Source organism: Globicephala melas, chromosome X (assembly GCF_963455315.2).
Source record: "Globicephala melas chromosome X, mGloMel1.2, whole genome shotgun sequence".
Lineage (NCBI taxonomy): Eukaryota > Metazoa > Chordata > Mammalia > Artiodactyla > Delphinidae > Globicephala > Globicephala melas.
In genome coordinates this window covers 116,245,431-116,269,045 of record NC_083335.1, presented here as the reverse complement: position 1 = coordinate 116,269,045, position 23,615 = coordinate 116,245,431, and the positions used below count along the sequence as shown (strand labels likewise).

The window sequence follows — 23,615 nt, the reverse complement described above, 5'->3', positions numbered from 1 at the left end:
CAGCCGCATAGCACAGGGAGATCAGCTCCGTGCTTTGTGACCACCTAGAGGGGTGGGATAGGGAGGGTGGGACGGAGGGAGACGCAAGAGGGAGGAGATATAGGCACATATGTATAACTGATTCACTTTGTTATAAAGCAGAAACTAACACACCATTGTAAAGCAATTATACTCCAATAAAGATGTAGTTCACCCCGAACCTCACTCCGCCCAGTTCCCGTGCTTGGAATACGTGCTATTTCAATATTTACCTCAGTCAAACAACGTTAGCAAGGCAAATTTTTCTCACATTACTGCTCGGCCAAGTACAGAACTCTGAGGTGGTCTGCTCTGCCTGCCATTTTTCCACGTGCATGTAACATTTACATACATGTATATAATTCTCACCAATGCAGAGGTAACTGGTAACCATCTGTATCTTAGTAAGAGGGAATTAATAAAGTAATAGAGGTTGTATGAATTTCCTTTATAATATCAATGACATACAAATTCCAGATATGTATGAATCTCCTTTATAATATCAGTGACAAATTGTGAACTCAACTCAGCTGGTAAAGATAAGTCCACTGAACTTGCTTTTAGACAACCCGAGTTGGAATTTTTCTTCTACCAGTAACTAGCCATGACCTTGGGAAAGTTACTTAACTTGGTTAGCAGCAGCCTCTGTTAGTTGCCGACCCAACAGTCATTTCCCCCTCCCTCCTGCTTCCTAACAGAGGTCTGATGTTGTTTGGCTATGCGACCCTCCCGACCCTCCCCCGTTTGACAAAGGGTAGATGACCTATCCCTGGTTCCAATGACAGATCCTCATTATATATTTTTAGTCAGTTGCGGTTATACTATTCCATTTGCCAGGACTGTTTTAAGAAGGGAAACGGATATCAGATTAAGTTCCATTGCATAACAATTAGAAAAAGAGCAAGAAATAAAAATAACAGGGGCTTTAAATAAGATGCAAGTATAATTCCCTCTGGGGGAAGAGAAGTCAGGTGTTAGGCAGCCTGGGGCCGAGGCTCCCATGAGCTTACCTGACTGTCACTTCGCTGTGCTGCCTCAGGTCCCACATGGCTGCTTGGGCTTTGGACAGGACATCTGTACTTCAGCCAACAGGAAGCCCTCATTGGCGGGGACTTAGTCACATGGTCACAATTAGCTGTATGGGAGGCAGTGAAAGGTGGGCAGAGAGAAAGGGCAGCAACCGGCAGTCACTGCCACAGCCTGTGACCCAATTTCAGCCAATGAGATACGCAGAAGCTTCTAGGAAAGTCTCCTGCTAAGATGGAGACAAGGAAGAGGGGGCCTGTACTTCTTCCTGCGGTCACTGCTGTATCTAGATATGATGTTAGGAACTGATGCAGCAATCTTGCTACTAGCCTAAGAGTAAAGCTAACACACAAAGCAGGACGGAGCCTGCAGGGAGAAAGACCTGCCACTCTGATACTCTATACAAGGATCCCACGCCACTCTGGATTTCTTATCATGTTAGATTGCAATTTCATTGCTGTTTCATTCTGTTGGAGAGGAAGCATTCTGTTACTTGCAGCTGAATCCCTTCTAATTCATACAACCTGTCCAATAGGCTTCCTAAATTTGAAGATAGTTATTTCTCCCTCTTGGTCTATATTTTTACAAGCTAAAAGTTCTAGACATATAAAAGACCAACCAATATAAAATAAAAGGCCAAAGTAACAGTGATTGTTTCAATCACCATTTTCAAAATACACCTTGGTTACTGCTAGTTTTATTTAAAAATGAATGCAGGAAACCATATTGCATTCATTTACTCAGGTATGTTTCCTAAAAAACATAACAGTTTTGAAATCTTGGCTTCACCATTCCTGGCACGGTGATCCAGAGCCAGTGATTTAGTCTCTGAGAGTCCCAGTTTCCTTACATGTTTTTTATAAAGGAGAAAATACCAACTCTTTTAGGAGCACGTGAAGGTCAGACATACATAAATGACATAATGTCAGATACACAGGAGGTGCTCAATAACTGGCAACTACTATATATCATGGCAGCCACTGAGGACACAAAGATAAAATGAGTGGATCTGGTTCAAAGTTGCATTCCTCCCTTCTTTCCCTCCGTCTTTCATTCACGCATACACATGTACATACATATATATTCCACCTAGTTCCAGAAGCACTGAGAGCAGCCAGGAGGTAAATATAAAAATTACAGCAATGTTTTCATTTATAGAATGAAGTGTACATACCAAGGATCTATGAGTAGTCAAAGCGCAAAAAGCAGGAGGCAGCAGATGACCCAAATGAGCAGAAACCATGAGGGAAAGAGAAGAAGAGTCAAGATATTAGAAACTAGAGAGAAGAAATGGATTAAAAAAAAGAGAGAGGGGATTGAGGGAGGGAGGGACGAAGGGAGGGAGAGAAAGAGAGAGACGGAAATAGTGAGTGAGTGGGTGAAGTTGAGTCTACAGCCTGGTAAACGTCCACCATCACTAAAGACTCAAATTTTGCACAGTGATGAGTTCCTTCTGTGTCCTGCCTGGGGTGGTGTTCCAGTTCTCCCAAGGGCTAAGATGTTTTTCTCCTCTTACATTCCTTCTCTTGTAACTTTACAATGAATTTTTGCTATCTGAAATAACCAAGCATGCCTCTGTTCTCTGCACCAGAAGAGATCCTGAAACAATGTAAATGGTAGCAGAATCCATGGAATTAACAACAGCGTGTACTGTATAGCACAGGGAACTCTACTCAGTGCTCTGTAATGACCTATATGGGAATAGAATCTAAAAAAGAGTGGGTATAACTATATGTATAACTGATTCACTTTGCTGTACACCTGAAAGTAACACAACACTTTAAATCAACTATACCCCAATAAGATTTAATTTAAAAAAAAACAGGGTGAAGGGAATGTGTGTACAGCGATAAGTGAAGAGGGCTGAGATGGAAAGGTGTTTAAGCACAGATGAAGGAGAAGATGCCTGCAAAGGAGATCAAGATGTACTGCCTCGGGAGGTAGGAGGAGAAATAAACGAGTTGCGGAAAACGGAGGAAAAGAGGTTGTCAGGGAGAAACAGAGCTGGATTCAAACAGAGCCACAGAGCTTAAATGCAATAAGGACTCATCTTCCTGAATTGGTAATGAGGTCGTCTGTAACCTTGGAAAAAGGAGATTCAAGAGAGTGATGGGGTGAAAGCCAGCTAGCAGAGGGTTGAGGAGTGAATAGAGATGAGTATGTGAAGTAGCTTTGAGTGTAAACTGCCTTTATGCAAGGTTTAGCTATAAAAAACAGAAGAGGTGGCTTTCAGGAGAGGTTTCATCAAGGAAAGGTTTTGATATGAGCAGATAATTAAGTGTGTAGAGGAGAAGCTGAAGCTAGAGGAGAGTGAGATGACACTATTTGGAGTGGACCCTGAGGAAGCATGATTGCATGGGATTTGGATAGGAAGACATATATATATCTTTACCTCTGAAATGGGGCCTGTGCTGCTTATTCGAATCTCAATTGTGATAGGTCTTTTACCACAGGACAAGTTGACCCAGTACTTTCAAATGGAACTATCTGTAACAAAGGAATATTTCAAGCTTTAAATTAGCTTGTTTTAAGCTTATGAAGTATTATGTATAAACAGTACGGCTGTCTATAATTTGCCAATTATTGTTACTTGTTCTGGATCATAAGCCCATTTCATAAGAGCACGGATGGGGCTGGGTTTCTGGAAGTGATAAATCTTATAGTTGTGGCTGGCCAATGATTCACCCAGGAAGTTTGAGAGACCAGGATGTTGTTACCTCCAGATCTTGAAGCTTTCAGGCTTCCATCCTATCAGGCAGGCACATCTGCTTCTCCAAATGAAGGAAACAAAACAAGAATAGAAGAGACAGTTGGCAACGCCAAAAGGTCAAGCTTTGCCCTCTCCTTCCTGGTTTCCTGTACTGATCTGGGACTATCTACGCGAGCTGCCTTGGAGCAATTCTGCACTCTGAGAAAAAAACTAAAATAGGAACGATGAATAGTGCTTTCCTCTTTCAGCATCTCTGAAATGCCATTTGATTCATTTACTCATCCCGCAAATTTTAACTGACTTCCTACTATGTGCTGGAATTAGTTCTAGATGCTGGAAAAGCATGGTGGTCATAAAACAAATTTCCTATGTAGTACACATGTCCATGGGTCTTACATGAGGACTGATTATTAATAAGGATTCTTGTATAGCACAGGGAACTATACTCAATAACCTGCAATAACCTATAATGGAAAAGAGTCTGAAAAAGGAGCTATATAGATAGATAGATCTCAATCACTTTGCTGTACACTTGAAACTAATGTGACATTGTAAATTAGCTAGACTTCAAAAAAATAAGTAGAAAAAAAGTGGTGCTTCTGGACAAGAAAAAAAAGGATTCTTATGGTTTATCTAAACGGATGCATCTGTAAATCTCACTAAGCATATTACATTACTGTTTACAAAAGATGACGTTGCTGTTTATTTTTCAGCATGAAGGATGCACACGTTGTACTTTTCATTTATGAGGTACAGCTCAGGGTAGACAAACTCTTAGGATAAATACTCCATTCTGAAACCCACAAAAGATAATGAATTCCAAAGCTTACATGTGTACAAACTGTCAGCATGGCCCATTTGGCCCACGGTGCCATATGTGCCAGAAGATCCAGGGGATACGTTAGAGAGGGCAAGTTTATTTTCTTACCATCTAAAACAGCATTCCTACCCCTCCTCCAACACTAACTTCCGGACTTGCCTTAATGATCACATTTGGACTCACCTTCCATTAATTTGTTTAAAATTGTTTTAAAATTCCTAAGTTAAAAAATGTTAGACTATATCACTTCTTAAGATACAGGATTGAAAAAGAACAAAGACGCTTTCAATTTATGACTCCCATAAGGTTAGCTCTTATTCTAACATCACGTTTCCTGATACTGCTGTCGTCAAGCTGAAAGGGTACAGTATTACCTATTCTGTTAAGTACTATGGTATCACGTACACCTCCGGAGCCCCATAGGCTATAAAAGTACCTGACAGGAGCCCGAGGAGGAGCCGCCCGGGCCCGGCCGGGCCCCGCCGCCGGGCTTAGCCCCGCGTCCCTGCCGCCGCACGGAGACCGCCAGGGCCGAGCGGCGCCACTGGGAGCGGCCGCGCGTGCAGAGCCCGAGCTGCCCGCGCCCGAGCGGCGTGCGCCGTGGACGGCGGCCGGCATGGAGCCTACGGAGCGGGACGCCCTCCGCGCGCACATGGTCCTCGGCGAGTCTCAGGAGGGCCGAAGCCAGCGGGGCCCCTGGAGCGCCTGGCCGCGGCGCCCTCGCCCGCGCCCACCCCGTCACCCAGCCCCTTGGAAGACCTCGGCCTCCAGACCCGCACCTCCCCGGGACTCTTGTCCCCAGATTTAGCTGAGGAGCCGAGGTCCTTGGAGCCATCTCCGAGCCCTGGTCTGCCGGAGGAGCATGGAGAGGTGGCCATGGCGCTTCCGGGCAGGCCTTGTCCGGGCGCCGTGGGCCCCGAGGAGCTGGCCCTGCGCAGCAGCCGCCGCCCCGGGCGGCCGGGGCGCAGGGGCCTGGGCCCCGCCCGGGCCCTCCTAGAGGGTCGGGCTGCCTCCCCCGACTTGGGGTGGGAGCCCTGCCACCTCGAGCACCACCCTTGCCTCGAGTCCTTTAACCGGCCATTAGCATTTTCAAGAGGTCCCCTCAGGAGTTCTGGTCGCTAACGGCCCCCTCCCCAACCGGGACCTCCTGGCGAGACTGTAACTAGTGATGTTTGTACAACCGAAGGCTCTGTTTTGTAGTTTAAGGAGAATAACATTGACTACGTTTAAAAAAAAAATGACAAAGGAGGAAAGGGTTTAATAAGTATTTGTGGAATAAAATAATTTACTAAACAAGTAATTGTCACCCTTTTAAAATCTGTAGCCTTGAAACTTCCCATCTCTCTACTTTCACTTTTTTACAGAATAGAGAATCCTAATATTTTCATGGATTCTTACCATAAAGACTTGGGTGCTATAACTGAGGTGACCACATGTCCCAGTTTGCTTAGGGCTGTTCCAGTTTATGTTCAATATCCCAGGGTCATTATTGCTAGTGACCCTTTCCCTTTCCTAAGGGTCCTGGTTTGAACGAAACTGTATCCACTATTCCCCTGGGCTCCCTTGAGCCACTCTGTACTATTCTACCTGTGGATTTCAGGAGCAGGTGAAACCTTTCGCTACATTGCAGTTGTTTCTGTTTGTTTTCTTTCTCGGTCCCCTTCCTGATGCTAAAGTGTTTCTATGTGTCTTCAGACTGTTCAGTAGCGATTGTCTAGGAAAAGTCTAAGCCAGCACTTTTCAAATTTTAAAGTGCAACGAATCCCCTGGGGCTGTTCTGAAAATTTGGATTCTATTCAGCAAGTCTGGGATGGGAACAGAAATTTTGCATTTTTAACTGGCTCCCAGGTGGTACTGATACTGTTGGTTTGATTGGCCACACAATTGAGTGGCGAGGGTCTGCAAGTATTCCTAATTAACCACAAGGTAGAGACCAGCCATTATGATACAGTGTCACTCAGTGCTTATGAGCATACACTTTGGACGCCACAGCACTGAAGTCAAATCCTGCCTCTGTCACTTACTACCTGTGTGATCTTGATCTCTCTAAGCCTCAATTTTCTTATATGTAAGATAGAAAGAATAGTATCTATCTCAGGGGAATGGTGTGAGGATGAAATGAGATAATAAATGTAAAACAATCCTGTCCTCACCCATTGTAAATGTTACAAAATGACGGTAGTTGAAACTGTTGTCATCATAATCATGAGTGAGGTCTGCCTTCTTCCCCCTTCCACTGTATCCAGCACTTCCCTGCCATTTCCTCCATTTTATTCACAGCTTAACAATACAAGGTACTCGTTAAGATAAACATCAGAGGGTAATGAGTACAGTCATATTGTGAATGGTTCCTTAAAAATGGACCTTCGGGTATGCTAAATTATCAAGCTGTCAGTACACGCAGGAGTTGCAATCAGAGTTTGGACAGATCCACAGGAAAGCAGGAGCAAAAACATTTAGCTGAAAACTGGTGATAAACTCCAGTTCGTGGGTGTTCAGTTGGCACTGGGTAGATTCCCCTAGTTTGCATGTGTCAACAGTGGCAGCCATGAGCAATCCGACTGTAATACTATTCTAAAACCCAGTATTACCAGCAGAAGAAACAGTGAATATTAGAAAAATAGGGAGGTTGAACAAACACTCTTCAAACTAGGTCTTGGTTTAAACTTTGTCTCCTCTTTTTCCTAACTGTGTATCAGGAGGCAAAATTCCAAGTATTTCAGCTTCACTTTCTTTCCTTTAGCCTTTCAAAAGTCACAGAACCGGAACCTTTGTTTTAACTTTCACAAAGTGATAGGATTGAAATAGCATTTCGTAAACAATAAGTTGCTGTTTAAATCGATGGGGGTCACAATCATTGTTGTCGTCACATCAAAATCATTATCCCCTTCCTCATCTTTAAGGTCGTCTCCAGCTATAAACATTTCCCTTTCCTCCGATGTCAGTCCTAATGTAGGACCAATGTTCTCTCTTTGGGTAAAGTCAACAATGGAAGGGGAAAAGTGAGATCAGAAACTTGGATAATTCTCTCACTAGAAAATTTATCTCTATCTGGTCATCGTAAAACTGGATGTTGAGTTTGAAGTCACAATGTGCTGTATTTTTACCTCCTGCAATTCAAAGCTCACTGGAGACTATACTTTTCTATCGATTCATTCATTGACTTATTTAACACCTGACGAGCACAGTACCTATGTCATGAAGAACAAAAGAAAAGGGCTCTCCCACTGAGCGCTCACAGAACTACCTGGGCATGTTTCCTGAGGCCCATCACTATCTACAGGCTAATCGTGCTCCATCCTGAGATAGAGGAGCACCTTGGCACCTTGAGGACAGGTGTATTCATTTTCAAAGGAAATCTACAAGAGAAAATATGCTGGTAATAAAGATTGACCCAGCTATCAGAATGACTGACAAAGGGGACATATTTATTAAGGTAAGTAGAGTTAACATATTTTTTCCACCAGGGTTACACTTGGCACTGACAGATCTTATTTGGTGCACAAATCTCAAAAATTCCTTAAGAAGGTCTCCATGTAGACAGAGAGAAATCTCCAGCACATTTCCATTATCTTGTTGGAGGGATGTCTGTTTCCTAAAGAATGGGCAGCAAGGACATGGGCAGCGTCAAGCTTTATGTGTTCACTCAAGTGCTCCTCTCAACAAATTAGTTCTACAGGCACACGGCTGTTTATCCTCTAAACTAGCAGCTGGCAAACCATGACCCATCAACCAACCATTGCTTGTTATTGTAAGTAAAGTTTTATTGGAACCAGACATAGACATTCATTTACGTATTTTCTAGGGCTGTTTTTGTGCTAAAATGGCAGAGTTGTAACAGAGGCCATAAGCCCAGAAAAACTTAAAATATTTACTATCTGGCCCTAACTAATTAAAATATTATGTACTTTACAAAAAAAAAAAATTAAACTTGCCCTGACAAATAATTGATTTAATTTGAAGAATTCATAAACGACTTTAATAATTTAAAATAATTATAATCCTTAATAGAGGCATTAAAAGCTAGTACAAAGAAGTTTTTGCTAAAATTTTCTCTACCGATATCCCTTTGGTATATAGCTAATCACTAACAAATGCATCAAATATTATTTATGAGAAAGACAATGCCTAGTTTTACATATTGGAATTCAAGTGGGAAAAGACAGGTAGTAACATAGATATTCAATATCTTTGATTTCTGCAAGTATATCATAAAGTAAATACTAGGACTTGAGGTTATGCTCATATCCTAAGAATCTACATAATAATTTGGAATAGACGAATTCATCCAAAAGACTCCTCTGTAACATAGGAAATGCCCCTGTATCATCTTAATTTAGATTTAATGTACCTCGTTATATATATATATATATATATATATATATTTTTTTTTTTTTTTTTTTGCAGTACGCGGGCCTCTCACTGTTGTGGCCTCTCCCGTTGCGGAGCACAGGCTCTGGACGCGCAGGCTCAGCGGCCATGGCTCACGGGCACAGCCGCTCCGCGGTACATGGGATCCTCCCGGACCGGGGCACGAACCCGTGTTCCCTGCACTGGCAGGCGGACTCTCAACCACTGCGCCACCAGGGAAGCCCCTCAATATATATTTTTAAACAATGCAAACGTATAATTACTTGAGGACCTAAAGCCAATAAGGAAAAATTGTATTTAAATGGAGAAAAGAGTTATCTTTGTGTCCTGCTTTTAATTTTAAGACATGAATACTTACATCTGATAAAACAAAAAGGGAAACAAGACCATCTGCCATAAGTAACTGCAACTTAAGTCCAAGCTACTTTTGAAATGTCCCTTCTCTCTCCTTCCAAAGGCTCTCAAGGATCTGCTACAGCTTTATTTTCACAATATCTAGATGCGTCATTAAAATCGGATGGGAAATTCAACAAAAGTATATTTTTCTAGGTAAATGAAGTACATAAATCAGAAAGTAATTTAATATCTATATTTATTACCACTTTTACTACCTCTTTCCAGTATGTACAACTAGACATTATTTTTCTTACTACAAATACTTTCTGATTAATGAATCAGTGATTAACTATACACTACATATAACTATATAAGGGGGTAGTGATAAAGAATTTTATTTTTTAAAATCTCCATGTTTAGAGTATTAATCTCATATACCTCATTTCATGTGCATCTTAAATAATAGTTAGGAAATTATTAAGAACTTAATTAGAGCAATGATTTACAATTCTAATTGTATTGAAAAGCTAAGGAAAGACTTTGGAAATTCAAAAGCCAAGACAGCTCATGTTGCTTTATTCCTTTCTTCCTTGTCAGGTGCAAAAATATTACTCAAGAAATGCTTACCATGTGGAGATACTGAAAAAAACTATTCATACAAATTCCTAAACGTGAAACTAAAGGTTCTAATGGTCTGAATTTTTATATGAATGTTTTCTAATTTCTTTACTTCCATTTATTTTTTATAATAAGAATGCTAAATCTCTGCCCATCAGTATTGACCTTTTAAAGAGCTGTGGCAGCCAATCCTCAATCCCAGGATACTAGAATGTTAGTAGGTGAGAGACCAGCCCAACAAATTCCTGCTTGATAAGTAAAATAAAAAGTAAAATGTAAAACGAGAGATCATGTTTTCTCCACTTTGGGGGGAAAAAACCCCACATCAGTAGCCCTCTCTTGAGTTTATAATGAAGACAGTGTTGAAAAAAAAGAAAGAAAAGGAAAGAATAAAGCGAGAAAGAAAAGAAAATGGTAGCAACATTTACCCAGATTTCTAAAACACAAGGGTTAGCATTTGACCAGAGAACTTTAATTTTGAAAATTAAATCCTTGTCTCTGGATTTGGAAAACAGGAAGTCTATATTTCAAGCATATAAATAACATAAAGGAATTGTGCCTTTACGATGAAAAGCTACCTACCAAAAAAAAAAAAGTGACATTCTGAAGGGCATACCTTGAGGATGTTGGTGAGGTAAATTTGATTTGTGATTTATTTCCTTTGCAGTGGGCCTCTGAATGATGACAAATAAAACACAGTGTTTGTAACCAAACTTGTCTTTCCTCTAGGAAAGGCAACCAGGATTAAGTTGACCAGCATTCGACAGAAATAGCAGCATCTGCCCTTCTGATTAATATTCCAATGACCAAGCAATTTCTTGTTATTAATCGAGACCAAGCAATTACCTGCCTTTCAGCAGGTAAAGTACCAGAATCAAGGCCAATAACCCATGGAAATTATCCAAAGATACAAACACAAGCCTGAGGAGACATCTCTACGGCTTGGCCTGCTGAAGCAAAGGACCGGGGTTTCAAGAGAAGCCCTTCTTCACAGAGTCACCCCCTCCGTGGTACCAGGCATGGAGTGAGCCCAAGACAGAGCAGCTGTAAAATCCAAAACTGGATCCAGGAGGACTGCAGCTTACTTGGCCAGTATCTTGGGAGCCACCGTGTAGATCTTAAGAAAGCCTGTCTCTAGGGTAGAGATTCGGTCTTTCCGGCCCTTGGGGTGTTTCAAACAATAGGGGCTTGGTGGCTATAAAGGAAAACCTCTAAGGAAGATTATTCACCAGGACAGAGAAAACATAAAACACTTCCAGCATCACAAACATTGCTACCGGACAATGCCGTATATCTAGATGCTGTAAAAAATGTAAGGTGTCAGACTTCTAAAATTTCCTTTTCAAAATTTATCTGCAATGATTTCTTCTGTCAATTCCCCAGAAGTGGGCAATCTAATACCATCTTTGGCGCTACGGTTTCAATGGCTAATCATATGTTTGCTTAGTCAAATTGGAAAACCAAATAACTTAGAAAGAGTATGTCTTCCCCGAATGTGCTAATTTCTAGTTACTCATGGCTATGTGTAAGAAATTAAATTAAAACCTGCTCTTCACGTTAACAGACAAAAAGGGCTTTGTCTGTCTAAACTGACTTGCCACACAGGAATCTAAGTGATAGCCAGATGTTACAGCGGTTGACTCATCCTTTAAATATCAGCTCCTCCATTATGTCATATCTCTGAGGAAATATCACCTTCTGAGAAAGCTTCCCTTACCATCCTACCAACTCCGCTCCATCATTCTGTCCTCTTACTTATTACCATCTGGCACATTACACGTTTATTGATTTGTTGTCAATCTCCCTGTTCCGTGTAATCTCTAAAAAGGACGTATTGAACTATTTTATTCACTGATGTATCCATCATGTCTACAACAGTACTTCTGTTTTGTTCATTTTGTATATGCTCAGTAAATACTTGTAGAATGAATTTATGAATGGAATCTCCTGAAAATGGATATAGAATTTTGTGCATGAGCATTTCTATGGAGAGAACATCTACAACTTAGATATTATTCTGTATGGATTAGGTCTGTGGTCTAAGAAGACTAAGAACCTCAGTTATACATGTATAATGCCATTGCATTATCAGTAACATTATTATCCGCAATTTCCATAAATGAAAATTCTGCAGCTGATCGAATGCTCACTTTACTAGAATTATACAAAATAAACAAACATAAATTGAGAAAACAATGATGTAGACTGTTTATATTTTAAAAGCTTGTCACTGTTGTTGTAAAAATAGTAAAATCTACACCAAAAATAATTTAATCCATACGAAATAATTCAGATCACTCCAAATTTCTATTCTGACCCTTCGTATTGAACACGTGGATATATTTACATATGTATAATCAATAACCATGTACTTTTTGTCTGTCAAGGTCTCCCTAAGAGATTTTAGCAGGAGCTCCAGAGGGTCACGTTTGGACGCAGAAACTGGGGCCTTCTAAGGCAGACCTATACAAGCCTAGGCTGTAATTCTCAGCACCAATGGCTTCTCCCTGCTATGTCTGCTTCCCCACCTATCCTGTCTGCTAAGTATAAACTGCACAGTCAGGGCTGAAGGAGCCACAAAAGTGAAACAATGTGTGTGCATGGAGATAAGAATTCTGGATGAGAGCAAGGGTTAGGAGGGGAAGTTGAAGAAGGACAGAAAAAGATTGGGTCAATGATGTACAAAAATAGAGACCAAAAGGGCTTAAAGGAAAGTGATAAGAAAATTAAATTACAGAGAAAAGAACAGGAAGATAAAACAAGTTCAAAATAGCCAAATGGATAAGAAATACAAACAAAATGTTAAAGAGAAGGGGAAAAGAATTGTAATAATAAAGGAAAAAAAATACACAGCAAAGGGAAAAGAGAACATAAAAAAGGGATAAATAGTGATACATCATGAAAAGAGAGAACAAAAATATATATACAAATACAGAAGGAAGAAAATAAAGAGATGGTCATGCGCACATACTCACAAACCTGGTGGAGGGTGGTGGGACAGCAGTACCAGAAACTCATCTGTTGACTAATATGATGTAGTAGGCACAGTAACAGCCCTCCAAAGAGGTCCACACAGTAACCCCTGGAACCTGGTAGAAGGGACTTCGCAGGTGTGATTAAGTGTACGGACCTTGAGATGGAGACAGTACCCTGGATTATCCAGGTGGCCCTAATCTAATCCCAAGGGTCTTTAAAAGCCAGAACAGATGGAAGGAAGGCACAAAGGCAGAGAGATGCAACACTGCTACTTTGCTGACTGTGAATCCCCAATTCACATTCTCTTCTCCCACTCCCTGCCTTGCTTTCAACCTTGATCCTTGCTTAATATGAAGCTCCAACACCCAGCGCTAAAATCACATTACGACCGTCTTCATTAACGAGTGAAAAGAAGGAAATAAGTATTACAAATATCAGAAATCTTAAAAAAAAAGACACAAAGAGGTGATCAGAGAATTAAAAGTATGTTGAAGCATGCCTTTTGTTTTTAATTTCCCGAAAGTGAGCATAGAAAGGAATCAAAGGCCTTCCTTCTTACCTCAGCTTTGTCACTTACTAGATGGTGTGATCTTGGTAAATCCTTGACTCTCTCTCTTCTATAAACAGATGCTAATAATGCTTGCTTGCTCTCCTCACCCCACAAGGCAGGAACAGTTAATATGACTGTTACGTAATAGAGTCTATAAACTCCACAGCCCTGTACAAAAGTAAAATCTTGCTGCTAATCATTGGTTCTAGATCATTCCCTGCCCTTTTGCCTTAAATTATAATATTCAGAGACACTGTACCTTTACTATAGATCGATAAGCATGAAGAACATTCTAGCATTCCTTTTTCCTGCCTTCCAAACCCTACACAGATGAGCTGCTGATCTCTAGTGACTTACTTGAGGATTGAGGGGAAAATGTGTCCTTGAAAAAAAGTGAGTGACTCCTTTTAGTAAAACAACAAAACATCCATCTATCTCTCTCATAAATTTTCCACGGATTAACTGTCTTAAAACATGTCCCACGTGAGTACAAGTGGCCTCTGGCCCAGGGTTCATGATAAGTTCCATGTTATGTGTTGTAGAGCCTTTGAACGCATAAGATACTGAAAAGCTCGTGGGGAAGTCCTGTTTCATTGCCATGATACCCGTGACCCAATGCACCGTTTTTACACTGGAGCGATGACCTAAACGGACAAGAGCTCTTAAGAATATTCCTTGTTTTTCTTACTCTGTCACTTGGGTTCCCCAGCATTGTCTCTTAGTCACTCCTAAGTTTGGCACAGGAAAAGATGAAGTATCCCAGACTCTGGAGTCTACAAGAATTCTTCCAAAATGACAAGGAGGAATCTGCAAACAAATTAGGTTCTTGAAGAGCATACAATTCTGTGAATTCTCACCAGAAATAAAAATATGTGCCATGAGCCTTAACAAATAAAATCCTTTAACAACAAAGAGCAATATTTATTCCTTCGGGAGCTTGAAAAAACTATGACTGAAATGTCTCCACTTATTTGCTTGTCTGTCATGTAGGAGCTTGAACTATCCGGAAGAGAATGTCAACTCCAGAAGTAAACCCAAAGCTTTCCAATGAACTTTCCTCTCAAGATAGGGAAGCTCTGAGACTCCCTCTGGCCAGAGGTGATGAGCTTCATAGCGTGTTTCTAACTAAGGTTACTTAATGAGCACCGTTCTCTGGTTTCCTGTGGCAGCCTTAAACTCTGCCCTCAGAGCAAAGCAGAGGAGTCTGTGAGATGGGCTGGACGACAGCGAGGGATGAGGGCAAAGAGGAAACCCAGTTAGAGTAGCTGGACTGTCCAGAGCCATTTGGGACTCTGCAGACATTCCCACACACCTCGAGACACCCTGAAGACCTCCCAATTATAGCAGAATTTGCTCAGTAACAGCCGCAGTGGAGAAGCAGATGCATAGGGAATAGAGACACATCTTCAGAGGCCTCCGTGTTCCGAACGGCAGAGCAAACTCTACCCCTCAGTCTGCTACTCTGTGACGAGCGGCTCACGCAGCACTCTCATGTCCCGAACACGGGCCTCTCAAAGGCCGGCCGTCGGTGGCTTAGTCATGGCTCTGCCCAGCTCTGGCTGTAGGGTAGGTGCGCGGCGCTACTTCTCAAAATGACACTTCACACACTTTTAGGTTTCTACGCTAATAATTTTGAGGAAAACGGAAGTCAATACGTACAGGGTAAAACTTCATTTATCTGGAAAACTTTTGCATCTATTTCCCAGCCTTCCTCAGCAGTGCCTGATCAACGATCATTCTAGATTATATTCATCAGTGATGCTGCTATCCCCAAATCCTCAGGCTGCGACATGGTTTGGACTTTTTTTTTTTTCCCACTTAGCAGAGTCACAGTGACCTTGCACAGAGATGATGCAAATGACTTAGTGAATTAATTGTTTTATCCTTTATTCACTTGTTAAATCCTTTATTCAATAAGGATAAATCCTTATTGAACTTCTACATATATGTTAGCCTGTGGGTTCAATGATTTATACTTTTGACCACTTAACAACAGGATAAAATATTTACAATAAATATTCTGCCACCAAAATAATATAACCATAACTAAGATGCAGCAGGTTGATTCCTTCACATGAGGAAGTCATTGATGCTGAAGACTCATGCTCTGGTGCTAGTTCCTAAACTTAGCTGTTTTAAGAAAGATGGTTTCACCCAATACTCTATAATGGCCTATAAGGGAAAAGAATCTAACAAAGAGGGGATATATGTATATGTATAACTGATTCATTTTGCTGTACACCTGAAACTAATACAACATTGAAAATCAACTATACTCCAATAAAAAAAATTTTAAATATGTGGTTTCCGCATAGCACAGGGAGACCAGCTCGTTGCTTTGTGACCACCTAGAGAGGTGGGAGAGGGAGGGTGGGAGGGAGACACAAGGGATATATATATATGTATAGGGATATATGTATACGTATAGCTGATTCACTTTGTTATGCAGCAGAAACTAACCTAACAGTGTAAAGCAATTATACTCCAATAAAGATGTTAAAAAAATATGTGGTTTCTGAGCATCCCAGATACTCGATCTAGATCCCAGTAGAAGAGGATCAGGGAATTCGTCTACCACCCTGGACGATTTCAATGCAGCCAACCTTTACAGAATACGTTAGGAGAATACTCATTTTTTTCTAACCGTAATATAGATGGCGAAGAAAAAAATAGACAAGTTAGAAAATCTTCTCTAGGTTTTACAAAAATTTTAACCTTCTGAAGTCAAAGGAGCCAATCAATATAATGACTCAATTAAGGGATACTGTTTTTTTCAAATTTTAAATAAATGCTATTTTTTGGGTTACAGCAGTGTTGTTTAAGGAATGAGGCAGAGAATGGTGTGGCACTGCAGCACAAACTACCTGAACGTGTATGTTTTCTCTGACATTTTTATTTTTTACAATACTTTCTTGCCTGTAACGTATTCTCAACAAAAATCACATAAAATACCAAGTAATGAGCAATTTTTTGAAGAGACACCCAGATCGAAATAATTATTCCACTGGCTCTCCGAAAAACAATTCATGATTCAAAAAACGCACACACAAGAGTGGAAGATCTGTTTAGGGGCTGTCAGTAAATCAGAAACTCAAAGTGATTTGCAATTTAACACTTTGTGGCTCTTATCCTCTTCAGAAGGGTTTTACTAAATTCAATTGTAAGTCTAATTTTAGATAATCGAACCCCAAACCAAACCAGTGCCTAGGTTGACATTTTTTTTTTAACCTGGACTGAGTCTCCAAGACTTCCCTCCTTAGGCTGAGAAAACAGGAAAAAAAGAGCCCCCTAGACTTTCAGCTGGGCATGGTTCCTGGGTTTGTAACTGCTGATTTCCCCATGAGTCACACTTGTTCCTAGTAAATGCCAGGCTTTCCCCTCCTGGATGCCTGAAGAGAAACTTCTATTTGACAATGGAACACTGGAAAGTGATGAGGAAACCACACCATTGTGTCCAGCTCAACAGGACACAGAATGGCCTGGTGTTTTAGAGCACAGCTTGTCCCACTTGAGTGTGCAAGAAGGATCTAGAAGGCTTGTTAAAACACATATTCCTGGGCCCTACCTCCAGAGTTTTCTGTTCACTAGTTCTGGGATGGGGCCCGTGATCCTGGAGCCAGATAACTCTGTGTTGCCAGGCCGCTGTGCGCATTGTAAGATGCTTAGTAGCACCCCTGGTCTCTATCCACCAGATGCCAGTAGCTCCTCCCCAGGTGTGACAACCAAAATTGTCTCCAGACACTGCCCAAATGGCCTCAGGGGGCCAAACTGTCTCCACTGAGAACCACCATTGAGAACCAATGGCTTAGAGGATGCGTCCTGAATAAAAAAAGATCTGAGTTGAGGGTGGGGGAGGGATGGGTTGGGAGTTTGGGGTTAGCAGATGTAAACTATTATATATGGAATGGATAAACAAGGTCCTACTGCAGAGCACACGGAACTATATTCAGTATCCTGTGATAAACCGTAATGGAAAAGAATATGAAAAAGAGCATATATATGTATAACTGAATCACTTTGCTGTACAGCAGAAATGAACACAACAGTATAAATCAACCATACTTCAATTAAAAAAATATCTGAAGTTGGCTGAACCATTTTACTACCCATGTGATTCAGGGGAGCAGTGACCAAATTGTTAAATCAAGAGTGGAATTGTCCTTTCCCCACAGAGCTGTTATAAGGACTGATTGAACCAGGATGTATGTGATCGTGTAGCATGGGGCCTGGCTCCCAAGCTGGGTTCGATAAGGGGTAGTGAGCACGCTTTTTAAAAAGACAGTCTCTGTATGAGCCAACATCCTCCAAACTCTGTTTATCACGGAAGGGTAAACATCTGTCTACTGAGTTAGAGAAATTAGTGTTCAGAGGCAATAACAACAAAATAAGCCCAACATCTATTTCTATAGTCATGAGGCTTAAAATCTAGTTCTGTGACTGACATGCTGAACATATTATTGTGACCCTGAAATCATCTCGACTTAAGACATACTTGTGTTTCTCAAGTTGTCTCTAAAGCAAAATGTTATGCCCGTTTGTCAAATCTCTTTCATCCCAATGACCTTAGAAAATAAAAATCACTTGTTGTCCGAAGAGCAAACACAACCTGAGGGGGTGAGACAAAAATTTCACAAGAAACTGGCTAAAAGCGTAAGGCAACATTTAGGTATCTCATAACCTATCAACACTCTCCTACAAGGAACTCTATTGTTAGTTTTCCTCTTTTGCCACCAGGAGGAGTACAGAACTTTCTCACGCAATCACAAGCATTTGTGAGATATGCATTACAGAGGCTGGCGGACTTGAATAATGCTTTTAGTTACTTCCTAACAGGATAAAAATATCTCCTGGCATGAATTCAGCAGAGAAGGCTGTACGAACCACTTCTGTATATAAGGTTCTTTTAAGCTTTTCTATTCCAAACACTGCAGCAACAGCTATTTTTAATCCTGGGAGGCAAGAGATGACAAAGTTAACTGTCTCCTGGTGCTCTTTATTTCTTTATGTTTAAGATGAAGAATTAGGAATAAGACAAGTAAAAAATAATGTTACATAAGAGAAAGTTCTGCAATTTAGAGATTAAGTGTACGGCCAGTGACCAATAATTTATTATGGGAAGAGGGTAGAAAGAGGTGCACTGAAAGAATGTAGACAGAAATGGCCACATGGCTCCCCTTAGCATCCCTGAACCAAGTATTACGACGATGCCATTCACATCCCTACGCAGTTCTTCCCATTTTTATCTATTCCACCAGCAAGTAGTGGACACATGTTATCAATATCTTGGTAATTCTGTGAGCAAAATTTCTTAAGGCTTTTATTTTTATAGTGTGTTTTACCATCCTGCTATAATAATAATTGGTATGGCTCTTCAATGAATAATGAAGTTCTCCAAGATAGAACAACAAACGTTTAAGCAGAGGAACCACAATGGTTTTCAGATAATCCCGATGTTCATAGAATAATATGAAATGGCTTTGAATGTCTCTGCCTGCAGAAGGTAAAATAGTAAGACTTATGACAGTGATGACGATGGTGGTGATCGTGTTGGTTGTGGTAGTGACGGTGGTAATAATGAAGAAGACGACGATGGTGGCGAAGGTGATGGAGACTTTAGCTACATGTTATGAAAGCCTACCACCATCGGAAAGATAATGGGCTAAGCAATTAACATGAGTAGCTAATTAAAACTTCTCCCAACCGGAGGAGGAAAGAACGGAGCTGTCTTCATTTACTTGTTTTAAAGCTGGGACATCAGATCATCCTCAAAAACCTTTCAATGCCCCCAAACACAAAGATACATAAGCAAACAGATATATATAAAGGTTTTTGTTAACTAAATACTAAATTAATGATTATTATGTAGAGAGTGCTTTTATGTTCAGACAAAATTCCATAGAGCTGTATTTGTGAAGGCTGGCTCTTCACTGGTGAGTTACTGGTGCATTTTCATTGACGTCCATATACAATAAGGCAGGAATACACATATCATATGCATCCTGCACAGAATTTTTTCTTACTACAATGCAGTCTTTTTAATTTTCTCTACTGTTGTGACACTTTTACAATGAGCATGTGTTATATGTACAACCAAAGCCAACACAGCTTTGTCATCTTAGAACAAACAAAAGATGTAGCTTCCAAGGATATTCTCAGAATAATCACTTGTGTTATGAACCTGAAACATGGATGTGCATCGTTATTAAACTGTTTCCTAAGTCACTAAAGAGTCACCGAGTTTTTACCAAAACAAATCAAAGTACAAATGAAACTAACCAAAAATACTAATGAAAACGCACCTGTAATAAGAGTCAAAAATAATAAGTCCAAAGAAGCTTATACTTATATCAAATTTCACTTGGATCTATCTGTTAGGAATTTACCTAAATGAAGAGGTGGGTGTGGCATCCGTAGTCATATTATTAGCAACGATAGTTATTATTTTGTGTCTGGATATGTAAACTCTACATTATTTATTAGATTTTCTATTTCCTCTTGGCTAAAATCACTTTGGGGCTTGAGCCAAAGCCACCCCTAAGTAAAAGACATGAGTCAGATTAGCATTTACCAGAACATTCCAAAATCAATAAAGCATGTATTTTTAAGAGCCTTTTTCTGCAGGCTATCTTTAGGTCAGCAAAGGAAGGAGTTCTAAAAAACCAGGACTGGGAGTTCCACAAATAAACAGCCTACTTCATGGTTCCTTGTGGAGAAAAATCTGGAAACTCTCAAGGGGGTTTTATTGCTGATCTAAAGTGACTTGACAAAACTCAGGATCTCAAATGAGGGAAATCCTCTGGATAGCGAAGGTTTGCCTACTGTCTTCTCAGAGTGAGTTCTAAAACCAAGACTTATTCTAGATTTACTGTATAGCACAGGGAATTATGTTCAATACCGTGTAATAAACTATAATGGAAAAGAACCAAGAAAAGAATATATATACATATATATATGTACAAGTGAATCACTTTGCTGTACGCCCAAAACTAACACAATATTGCAAATCAACTATACTTCAATTTAAAAAAAAGACTTATTCTAAGATCAAGTGAAGAAGACTGCAAAAGGGCTTTCCTGGTTATTACCTCTTTCTTCCTTCACCATCTCTACAAAACAATCCAGGGTGAGTAGGAAACTCACTGAAAATAACATTTATGTGGTTCTACTATTGATTCTTGTTTGCGGTCCTCGCATTAGTGGCTGTGCCGTTCTGATCCCAAATTTCTGACCCATATCCTGAATCTGTAACTTCAGACACAAATGATCAGCCAATATGATGACTGAAAGGGTAGTTCTGTTCATTCAACTCCACCTCGCTTAAGATGGTAACAAAATACTTACTTCCTCTCATTTCAGAGGAAGGTCCACTTTGCACTTTGTGTATAAAATTCAGTTGGCCATGGCTTATGAAGAAATAGGCTGAGGAGTGACAAAACTTGAGAAAATATGAGGACTGGAGAAGAGAGAGATTATCAAACTATAAAAGGAAATAGAGTTTGGGCCTGGAAAAGAGAACAGGGTGTTTCCCCTTGCCTCTGAGCATAAATTAGAAAATACACGAAGCTTACTCACATATTTTTCTGATTCAAACAGAGTCGAAATTTGGAAAGATAGTAAATAAAGGAGCAAAGGAATTTTAACGCTTGAAAAAAGTGCAAGGAATGTTGTAGTATCAGCTTGCAGAAAAAAAAGATAAAGATAAAAAAATTATAGGATGGCCAATGAGATACACAAAAACCATGAGAGAACTAAGGATTTCAGTTGCAGAGATGGTCATGAGTCCAAGATCTAGCTGCTCTCAGTACTTCCATCAAGCAACCTTGATGTGCGCTCCTACAGCCAAGATTTTGTCTTGAAAACTCTTCCCACTCCGAAGAACCAGGGATCCTCGGAGAGTAACTGAATCCATGGCATGGAGCAGGAGAAAATCAGGATGGATCTCCTATACTTTGCTGTCGCTGGGAAACGTGAATGCTTTCAAGGATGGTGCTACGTGGGCAAACGAGGCAGCTTAAAGGAGTTCTTACTGACGAAGGTATGACAGTTTAGGTATCAAAACAAAAAACTAATGAGTATTCATGAGAGCACATGAATACTCAAAATCGACAAATAACATGATATGCTCAAGAAAACTGTACATTATTTCCCCCGGGAATATTTCCTGGAAATGTTATACATTGATGAACCCACACACATGCTTATCACATTCAAGATTTGCTGAATTCCATTAAGTCGAAGTGAGCAGTGAGATGTTGCACAAGGTGTTCCCAACTGGGCAGTGACTGCAGAACAGTGGTTCTCAGCCCTGGCTATGCGTGACAATCACTTGCAGAGATTTAGAAATCAGAGGAGGGAAAAGGACGGAGCGGGCACAAGGAATCCATCCTCAAGCGAATGAAAAGGGCAAAGGGGGCCCATACGTTCATTGTGTTGCGGGAGCCTCCGCTGCAAAATCACTGGGATGAACCCAAGGGGCCTTTTTCGCTGTGATTCAGATACTAGAATTGAGAGCATGTGGCCTAAGTTTTAGCAACGAGGCAATTTATGAATTATTTTGGAAGAACTATCTGAAGAAACAAGATGAAAGCTGCTGGTGGGGTTTAGCAGAAATACTTTCAAGCAAGTCAAGGATAAAGACTGTTTAGATATTATTTAAAAGTGCTATAGAGACAACCAGGTTTAGGCAGAGGCTGGCTCCCGGGTTATAAGGCAGGTGAATTTGTCTTGCGGGAAGGGGAGAGGTGGATCCAGACGTGACGAGATGCCTGAGGCCTGGGTTCGTTTCTCTGGCCCAGAGCCACCAGCCATAATAGGAACCTGGGAGCCCTGCAGACATGAGGTGTCACATTTAAACGCTCAGGTGGGGTAAACAGGGACATAAGAGCATACATTTTAAATAACTAATGCACAAACAAAACACACGGGTCTCAAGTTAAAAATAACAGGCAGGCGAGGATCAGCATCAAGTGAAACATACTCTCCCAGCATCTTGAAACACACTGAAAAATTGGCAAAATGTAAGCATGTCGTTTAAGGATGGACACATGAATAAGAGGGAACACGAAGCAAAGAAAGAAAATTAAGCTGTAAGGAGAAAAACTAGAGGCGAGTAATAATGGGAAACATAAATGGGAATTAGGGATAATGATCTGTCGGCAAGAGAAGAAATACCCGTTTTAAAACAATAAAGGTTTTTCAGGTGGAGTGAGGTTAACAGTTGAAACGAAGGCAGCGGTCAGAAGAAGGTCATGGATTAAGTGGACTAGACTTAATGGACTAGACTGAGCCAGCAGTTTCCCTGCAAGTCCAGGTCTGAGCAAAGGAAAAACACCGGGGAGAAAATCATTTGGTTAAAAAAATAATAAGAAAGGATAGGCAAAAGAGTTTGGCCAGCACTTTGCAGATAGGAAGAAAACAGGCCACAGGTAAATATGGGGAAGTGATGGATGAAGGCTAAAGGCAGCAAAGCTGTATCTTCTTACATCAGCGGGTGTCAACCCTGGCTGCGCTCTGGAATCACCGGGGCAGATTGAAAAAACACCTATGCCCCACGCTTGACAACTGAGGTGGCATCTCTGGGGGCTGGGGCCCAAGCATGACATTTCTACAGCTCCCTCGTGACGCCAGTGAGCAGCCAGGGTGGAGACCCACTGCCTTGCACGTCCAGAGTGAAAGCCTGAGGTCCTCGGTCTTGAGATTAGCAAGACAAAACAGCCACTTACACCTGAAGCACTCCAATAATTGTGGCCAAAGTCATTTCCTTATTTGAACGTGGCAGATAAATGACTTGATTTTCCACTTGACTTCAAGAGCTTTAAAATTCAGAAAGAAGGAAGTTTTCTCACCTAATTATTATAAATATTTGTAACCATCTCTAAATAGAAATCCAATGTGCCAATGCTCTTCACACTGATAACACTTCACCCAGCCACAAAATAGAAACTAGCAACACTGAGAAATAAAGTGTCTTATTTAGATCATAAAACATCTATAGATTCTTTTTTTTTAAAATGAAGTATAGTTGATTTACAATGTTGTGTTAGCTTCTGGTATACAGCAAAGTGATTCAGTTTTACATATATGTACATATTCTTTTCCATTATGGTTTATTACATAATGTTGAATATAGTTCCCGGTGCTATACAGTAGGACCTTGTTGTTTAGCTATTTTATATACAGTAGTGGGTATC

At 40.6% G+C, this 23,615-nt stretch overlaps 1 protein-coding gene across 7 annotated transcripts in view; it reads right to left on the bottom strand.

Annotated features, from left to right (window-relative positions):
* ARHGAP6 (Rho GTPase activating protein 6) overlaps positions 1–23,615 on the bottom strand; it is a 485,744-nt gene that overhangs the window by 206,988 nt on the left and 255,141 nt on the right. Inside the window, exon 1 of one of the 7 annotated variants that reach the window (XM_060292330.2) lies at positions 5,011–5,110. The exons of the other annotated variants lie outside the window; for them this stretch is intronic. The gene's annotated coding sequence lies outside the window, so the exon portion shown is untranslated. Of the gene's footprint in view, positions 1–5,010; positions 5,111–23,615 lie in introns of those variants that run through there. 7 annotated transcript variants of the gene reach the window in all.